Here is a 7,539-nt window from a genome sequence, read left to right on the forward strand (position 1 = left end):
CGTGTGTGTGTGTGGGGGGGGGGGACGGGACGAGTTTGCTGCTTCCTCTTTTGTGCCCTGAAGAATTATCCCTCTCAGAAAATCCAGTCCGTTTGTCTCAGGACTGGGAAATGGCAGTTTTCGCCATGAAAACACAGACACCCCTCCCCCTGCTTTGCCAGAGCCTGGTGAAGAGCTCTCTATTTAGGAAGCCTTGCTGGCCTATTGCGGAGAGCATGAGGCCACTCTTATCATGCCAGACTTCTTTCTCTTCTCTTAGAGAACAACTGCAGGCCTTGATTTGTGCAGGAGTGCTGCTTTCATTAGCTCCCTTTTCTTGGGGGTGGGGAGTGGGCAGGTGTAAATTCCTCTCAAGTGCCTGTACCACCCTCTCATCGTTTTGCTCCTCAGACCTCCTTTCCAAGGAGAGATTGGAAGTAAGTAGTCTCTGAATTGGTGATGGGGTGGGAGGAGACAGCACAATTTATTTCTGTTACCCTCCCATTTCCCATCCTCGAGCTAGGTCTCACATCACCCACTGTCGCGGTCCCTGGATGGTTCTATTAAAAGTACACATCTTCAGCATCTGGGTCCTATTCTTTCTACTGCCGAATCTGAATCTACTGTCCCCTGAGACACACCATGCGTTCCCCTCTGGCTCCCATGTGGTGGAGTCCGTGTGGGTAACCTGCGCACCCTACTCGACTGGCTCCAGAGCCCTTCCACGACCTAGCTGGGGTAAGGTTAAGCTTCATTGCCCGCCTGCTTCAAAGGAGCTGGCTTGCGCGGTGGCGCGTTTGGTTCCAGGCCAACAAACTTCTCCGGACCGTGCGCGCCACCTCCCTCCTCCCGTCCGCGGTGGCTGCGGCGCCGGCCCGATTCCCGCAGAGAAGAGGGCCGCGGGGGGGAGGCGGGGCGGCGTCCCCGTGCGCTGGGACCCTGACGTCCCCGCGGCGGCGGTGGCAGCGAGGACGGCGGGGACGGCGGCTGCGCTCCTGCCGGACGCGCTGCGCACTCTGCGGACTGAAGAAGGCACAGGGCCCGGCACTCGGGAACCTGTCCCGGATCCTCGCCCCCATCAGCCCAAGATGGGCTCAGGGACCCCCTCGGGGGTCGAAGTGGGTAACTCCACGGGGTACTCCGGCGTCTAAGCTTGCGCGTCCTGGCTTTCGCCACTCCCTGGCACAGCATCCCAGCCCCAGAGCACAGCCCCGCAGAATTCGTAGCTTGCTCTGTGCGTTTTACCCCTGTGGAACCTTTTTCGGTGTCCGTTCCACCCGCATCAGCATCGCTCACAGTTCTGCTTCCCAAACCCACCCAGAAAACCCACCGAGAACTAAAGTGGAACGCGCGAGCCCGCGTGACCTGGACACATAAACACGAGCTACATTATAGGTAGCGTATCCAAGTGGCTTGATCCGGCCAAACGCACTAGGTCGGCTCCAGCATGGGAATACGTAACCGCAGGTGGGCAGATTTACCCCCGAAATACGTGCACATGGGCAGCACCGTTTTAGCATTTTCTTTTTTAAAAAAAGCAGATGCAGGCAAATGACCGGAACCACAGCAGATGACAGAGACCGAGCTAATGTGGGCGACACCAAGCAAAGCGGCCTCTGGTAGAGCTGAATAGCTTACCTTGGGTTGGTGTGGGAGCCCCTGGGAGGCGCGGTGGAGTCCGGACAGGGCTGCCGCACCGCCGCGGAGTGGCCCGCGCCAGCTCCCAGCAAGTGAAAGAGGGACGCATCTCTGCCCTTATTCGTCCCTCCAGTGTGACCCTCCCACTTGGTGAGCATGGAGGACTCCGCAAGACAGTCCTCAGCCAACTCATGCCCAGATTTTTCCTTGAACACACAAAGCCAGGAATTTGTCTTTCAGGTTTCTGTTTTAATAGCAGTATCACAGAGGCAATGACAGTTGGAGGCAGACTCAGCTCTGACTATGAAGGAGTGTCCTCAAAGTCCAATGTGTGGCATACATTCACAGGTAGATAATTGGCTTTTTGAACAGTCGAGCTAAAAATAAAGAGGCCATCGTGTATATTTTATTTCTCACTGCCATGTCTGGAGTTTATTTAAAGTTAATCAAGTCAGCCTGAGTTCTAATCATCATCCTGTAGGTTTGTGTCTGCATAAAGGTATGTGTGCTGTGACTGTTAACTATGTCACCATTCAGTGGAGTGATGTTGGAAATACTAGCCTTTTAATTCTTTGAGATTCCCTTCGATGTGTGGAGGGAGTGGGTGGGTACAGCAGCGAATGCATAGTAAGTATATGTGCATTTTCAGATCTATAGTCATTCATAGTTGATACAAATATTTATATACATGTAGTGTGTGTGCCTTTTTAAATTCTAGAATTTGGAAGATTGAGCCAAGGAATGGAGAATTTTTAAGGGTCTTTCTTTCTTTCTTTTTTAAGTTGTGTATTGCCACAGTTGGAGTTAAAGATCTGTTATTGATCCATAATCATGGAAACCAGGAAAATGTTACCTCAGAGCCGTAGACATGAGTTTCACACACCGGGGGTCAAAAACCAAGGAATACATAAAAATCAAAGTGGCAAAGACAAACAATTCTCAGAAAGAATTTTAAAGGAGCTCACTTTCCTCTTGTTAGAGGGCAACCATTCCGGCATCTTCTGGTGGACCTTAAACCCATCTGTCATCCTAAAGAATGCACTTGCACTTTGAATGTTCTCACAGTGTCAGGGACCATGTTTGTGTCTTCAAGCCATGTGATGTGTCTCCTCCTCGTGTGATCTCTGTCACCAATCTTTGGTTGACTACGGAAAGAGGCCAAAGAAGGAGGCTATCTCAAGTGTCCAGTGGCTCGGGTGACCATTTAAAGACACGATCCTTACTTACGTCTTTCCTGGACTTCTGGTGACTCTCGCCCTTTGTTCAAGCATCCTTGGTTCACTGGTTTTCTCATTTGCCTATTATACTTCATATTCATACTCGTTTTATGCCCAAGCTTCGCAGACTACTAAATTTGTATCCTACCAATACTCTTCTAAAAGAAAACTTTAAAGCTATATGGCAAGAAGTCCATTGTTTCAATAATTTCATATGCTTTAACGTGTTCATGAAATAGCTAGACATGGTTTTGTTTCTGTCACGATTCTCCTTTTGTTACATATAACACTGAACCAACAAAAATTTGGACACCTTCAAAAACGACTAAATGAGTTTAAAATTGTTACCAGCTGCTTTCTCTGTTCCTAGACACACCTGTAAGAGTACTCTCTCTCTCTCTCTCTCTCTCTCTCTCTCTCTCTCTCTCTCTCTCTCCTCTCTTCCCATCCCTTCTTCTCTCCCTCCCTTACCTTCTCTCCCTCTCCTTAAATTTGTCTTAAGATTTAAAGGCACAAACTACTTTCAACATGCATATCTCATAAAAGACACAGTTCACTATTTGTGACCAGAGACAAGTCCCTGTTGGAGCCTTTTAAAGGCTTCATATTTGTACGCTGTTTACATAAACATAAGAGGAATATTGCAGCCTATCTTGATAACTGTGTATAGTAAATGTATACAAAGTGTTTCTTTTCAGCCTCCTTTCTCAATCTCTTCGATTTCTTCTATTTTCTGCATCCGTATTGCAAGATATACCACTTCTTTTCTCTTTTGCTATTTCTTTTCCTTTTCTCCTTCATAGTTTCCATTTCTTCCAAGGAGAAAGAATTCCGGCATTGCCCCCAGCTAATTTCTTAGTTGCCAAACTATAAAAGTGTTCATTCTTTATTGACTTTTCAGGGCACAGCCATCCATGACTTTCATACATGTCCCATGGAAACACTTCAATGCGTCTATAGTGGATGGACAGAACTTACTGTTAACTCTAATTGCCAAATCTGACTTGCTGCTGGAATGCGCTTCAGAATATACTATTTTCTAGGGCAGTATTCCACTATGCTGTTTTTATCCGTATTAGTTCTAAATTCCCACAAATTATCTAAAACAGGCCAGGAATCTACTAATTTTAAGTCTGATTCGCCACTGTTTCTGGAAAAAAAAATCCTTGTCACACAGAAATTAATATTGCATGGCTCGCTTTTCTATTTGCTTCCTCTCCTCGAAGATATTATAGCTCATGACTTGTACTCAGTTTACAAGTGGCTGGACAAGGGGATCACAGCTGCACCTTTCTCTCGGTTTCTTAGTCCCTCTCCCTAGGATCAGTGACACTGAAAGGAAATATGATAAAAGACAAGTGCCTGGCCTAGTCATGGAGACAGTTTAGTAACATGCGTTAAGTTCTCAAAAACAATTTAAGACAGAGAGAGTGACACGCCCGGGTAGAAAAAAATAGCTACCGGGGGAAAATACTGACAGACAAATTACCAGAAACACAATATTCAATAAACTCATGATGAAATAGTTAACTTAATTAGCATTAGAAGAAATACATATTCATTAAAAATTTCTCTTTCCTTCACCTATCTTTCAAGGATTGAATATTGGTGATAGTATGTGATGTTGTCAGAGGCAAAGAACATTCCCCACAACTCTGGAAGTATAAAATAGTTCAGTCTTGCTAAAGGGCAACTTAGCCATATGCATTTAAAATGGAAAGAAAAACGCAGGGTGGGTGGGTGTCAATTGCATTGTAAATTCCTATAAAACAGTAACTCTGGCTATTTTGGGGGTTAGGATTAAAGGGATTTTCTTTCGTTTGCTTATCTGTAACATATAAAGTTTCTACAGTGCACATGCAACTCTACTATAATAAAAATGTAATAAACACAGTAGTGTGTGTTGTTCTGTCTTGGGCATGTTGATAAAGCTATGGTCACATGGAGTCAAGAAATTGGCCTTGTGAGTACTTTTTAAAAAACCAAATAAGAGTATTTCAGTTATAAATTAATATGTAACTTGATCCATTTAAACTGTCTCTAGTGAATTCAATGGGAATCAGGTATTCATCAAGCCATGAAATCATTTAACATATTTCAAATGACTTTTACATTCACAAGTAGGTTTAATGTAATCCTACTTCTCAGTGTTTGACATTTGGTAAGAACACACACACACGTTTAATTACAACATTGAGACCATGCAAAGCATCATAAGCAAAGGAGATGTAAGAGATGAAGTCACAGTAGAGAAGACCATCTTCTCTTGTGAGTCCTCAAGATCTTCAAATTTTAGTAGATGAGATACAACCTTTTGTATCACTCTAAATAATTACACTTCCAGATTATTGCATGATCATAGTTCCGGGAAAGGGCATTGCACGTCATAATATGTGAAGCTATAAGTTTATCGTTTCATTAATAAATGTTTGCCAAAAGCATCAACAGAGGGTGAGGGCACATGCCTATTGTGATGAGAACACGAGGTTTCTTGTTTCTTGATGTTTTAAATCCTTTTCCCTAGAATTCAAGGGATATACTCTAACACCCCAATCTACTCTTATCTGCCCTCTTAACGTACATTTTCTCCACAATCAGATTTGGTGACTTGTAACCAAAAGCAGAGCGTGTCTAACGCTCACTCATGTTGCTGCCTCCAACCGAAATCCTGCCAATCAGTCAGGGATTATTTAGTTGTCATGGTTATCATGACTCCTTTCCTACCATCCTCCATGTACACACCCCCTCCCCTCCTTCTTTACGGCACAGTATATGGTGTGTACTGCTTCAGTGATAGTCCGTGTTCCTCTGCCTGGCTTCTCTCGCATCTCCACACTTGCCTGTCTGGTTGAGGGCAAATAACCAATTTTTCATGACAAGTATGGACTGAGTATATGAAAAAACGAAAGGCTCTTTTCCTTCCAGTGAAGGGAATCACATTACTGTACTGATAACAATCACTGGACAACGTATTCTTATGTTAAGAAAAACAAAAAGCCTCCAGAGTATAGAGGGTATAGGCATTGTGAGGCTAGCAATGCATCCAGGCAAGACTGTCACTAAAGAGTCATTGGATGTACTCTTCACTTCTTTCTAATTCAAAATTAATTTTCGGTATGAAAATTAGAACATGATTTAATTGCTCACTACTCTTAAAAGATAAAAGAATCTCTATTTGAACCGTGTCGTGACTCCTGAATATTCTTAAGCAATGTATACCATCTACAACATAATTTCAACAATAATCCAGTGTTGGCACATCATAAGTGATTAGTCTGCTTACATAAGAGCTTGGTTTATGTCCATACAACTGTGATTATTGTCCCTGAAAGTCCTTTAGGGGACATTAGTTTTCGCTCAAAACTTACCTAGCTTGGTCAATAAGCATCATAAAATCAAACTGTGTTTCTAGAGATATCATCAAGTACTGTACACAAATGCTAAGTTCTTTCTACACTTTGTCCTGTGGAACTTGCAGTGGCCCCATTGTTCTTCTCTGATGGTGCAGGCCTTGGGCTGTGAACAAATCATAGGCAGAATAAGGGTTTTCGTGCAGGCCTGTCTCATTCCACAGCTACGTGTCATCTAGATATAGGACCTTGTCTTCAGCAGCTTTCGTCAGGCCTTCTTGGAGCACTTGTTTGTTTCTCAGTGTTACAACCGTCAGGGGGCTGGGCTGACAGGCACTCAAGAGCCCCCGCCCCCGTTCCTCACTAAATATTACAAAAAAGAAAATACATAAATTAAGTAATGCAGTCCTTCCTAGGAATGGATTGATTTTATGTCACATGTAGCTCAGACTGGCTTCAAACTATGAAGGTGATGATGGCCTTGGATTTCTGGTGATAATGAACCCACTTAAGAGCCAGAATCACCACCAGGCGCCACCAAAATCTGTTCCCTGTGGTCCTACACCCTGAGCTACACGCTGAGCTGGCAAGTCATCTCAAGGGATGGAAAACTGTGAATGGTATTAATTGGAGCTGGAGTTATTTCATTTATTCATATGCTCTGCTGCAATGTGCTTTAACTATTTCCAATAAAGAACGAGAATTACAAGACAGCGAACCGGGAACAAGCCTCTCCCAGCTGAGTACTCAGCTAAGGCACGAAGACAAAGTAAGAAAATTTGACTAGACTCTGCTCTCTATCACTGAGGACAGAATCACCTATCTTTCCAATATTCAAAAACAGTCTTGCTTATACTTGCTGTCAAAGAATGTTACTACAAGCCTATTTTTTACCTATCTGCAATATAAACATTTATGTTTATAGAACCCCTTCCAAGTAATCACAAGTGAAAAGTAATGAGATTTAATAAGTCTATACACATTTTAAGTCACTTCAAGTGTTAACCCAAAAAAACACACTTATTTTTTCTTTTACTGCATAGATCTGTTTTATCCACACATCCTACTTCTACTTTTTGTTGTTGCTGCTGTTGTTTGAGACAGGGTCATTTCACTATGAAGCCATTGCTGTCCTAGAACTCATAGAAATCCACCTGCTATTGCCGGAATTAAAGGTGTGCACCACTACACCAGACCTAGATCTATTTTACTCTACACTAAAACCCATCATAAGTTTTAGTGTTTCAGATAGCCATGGTAAAATTTCCTAAGCCCATTGTTTTTCCAAAGGCTTTAGCTCACTAACTGCCTGGCAGATCCCCATATTGCAATCCTATCTCAAGTGTGCTTGCTGT

General features: G+C 43.5%; 1 protein-coding gene across 1 annotated transcript in view; it reads right to left on the minus strand.

The window, feature by feature from the left end:
* LOC127236585 (collagen alpha-1(XIX) chain-like) overlaps positions 1 to 1,801 on the minus strand; it is a 107,905-nt gene extending 106,104 nt beyond the window's left edge. The window contains exon 1 of the mRNA XM_051204295.1: positions 1,618 to 1,801. The gene's annotated coding sequence lies outside the window, so the exon portion shown is untranslated. The remainder of the gene's footprint in view (positions 1 to 1,617) is intronic.
* Positions 1,802 to 7,539: the final 5,738 nt, after the last annotated feature.

The sequence above is a fragment of the Phodopus roborovskii genome, unplaced genomic scaffold (genome assembly GCF_943737965.1).
Source record: "Phodopus roborovskii unplaced genomic scaffold, PHOROB, whole genome shotgun sequence".
NCBI classification, from domain to species: Eukaryota; Metazoa; Chordata; class Mammalia; order Rodentia; family Cricetidae; genus Phodopus; species Phodopus roborovskii.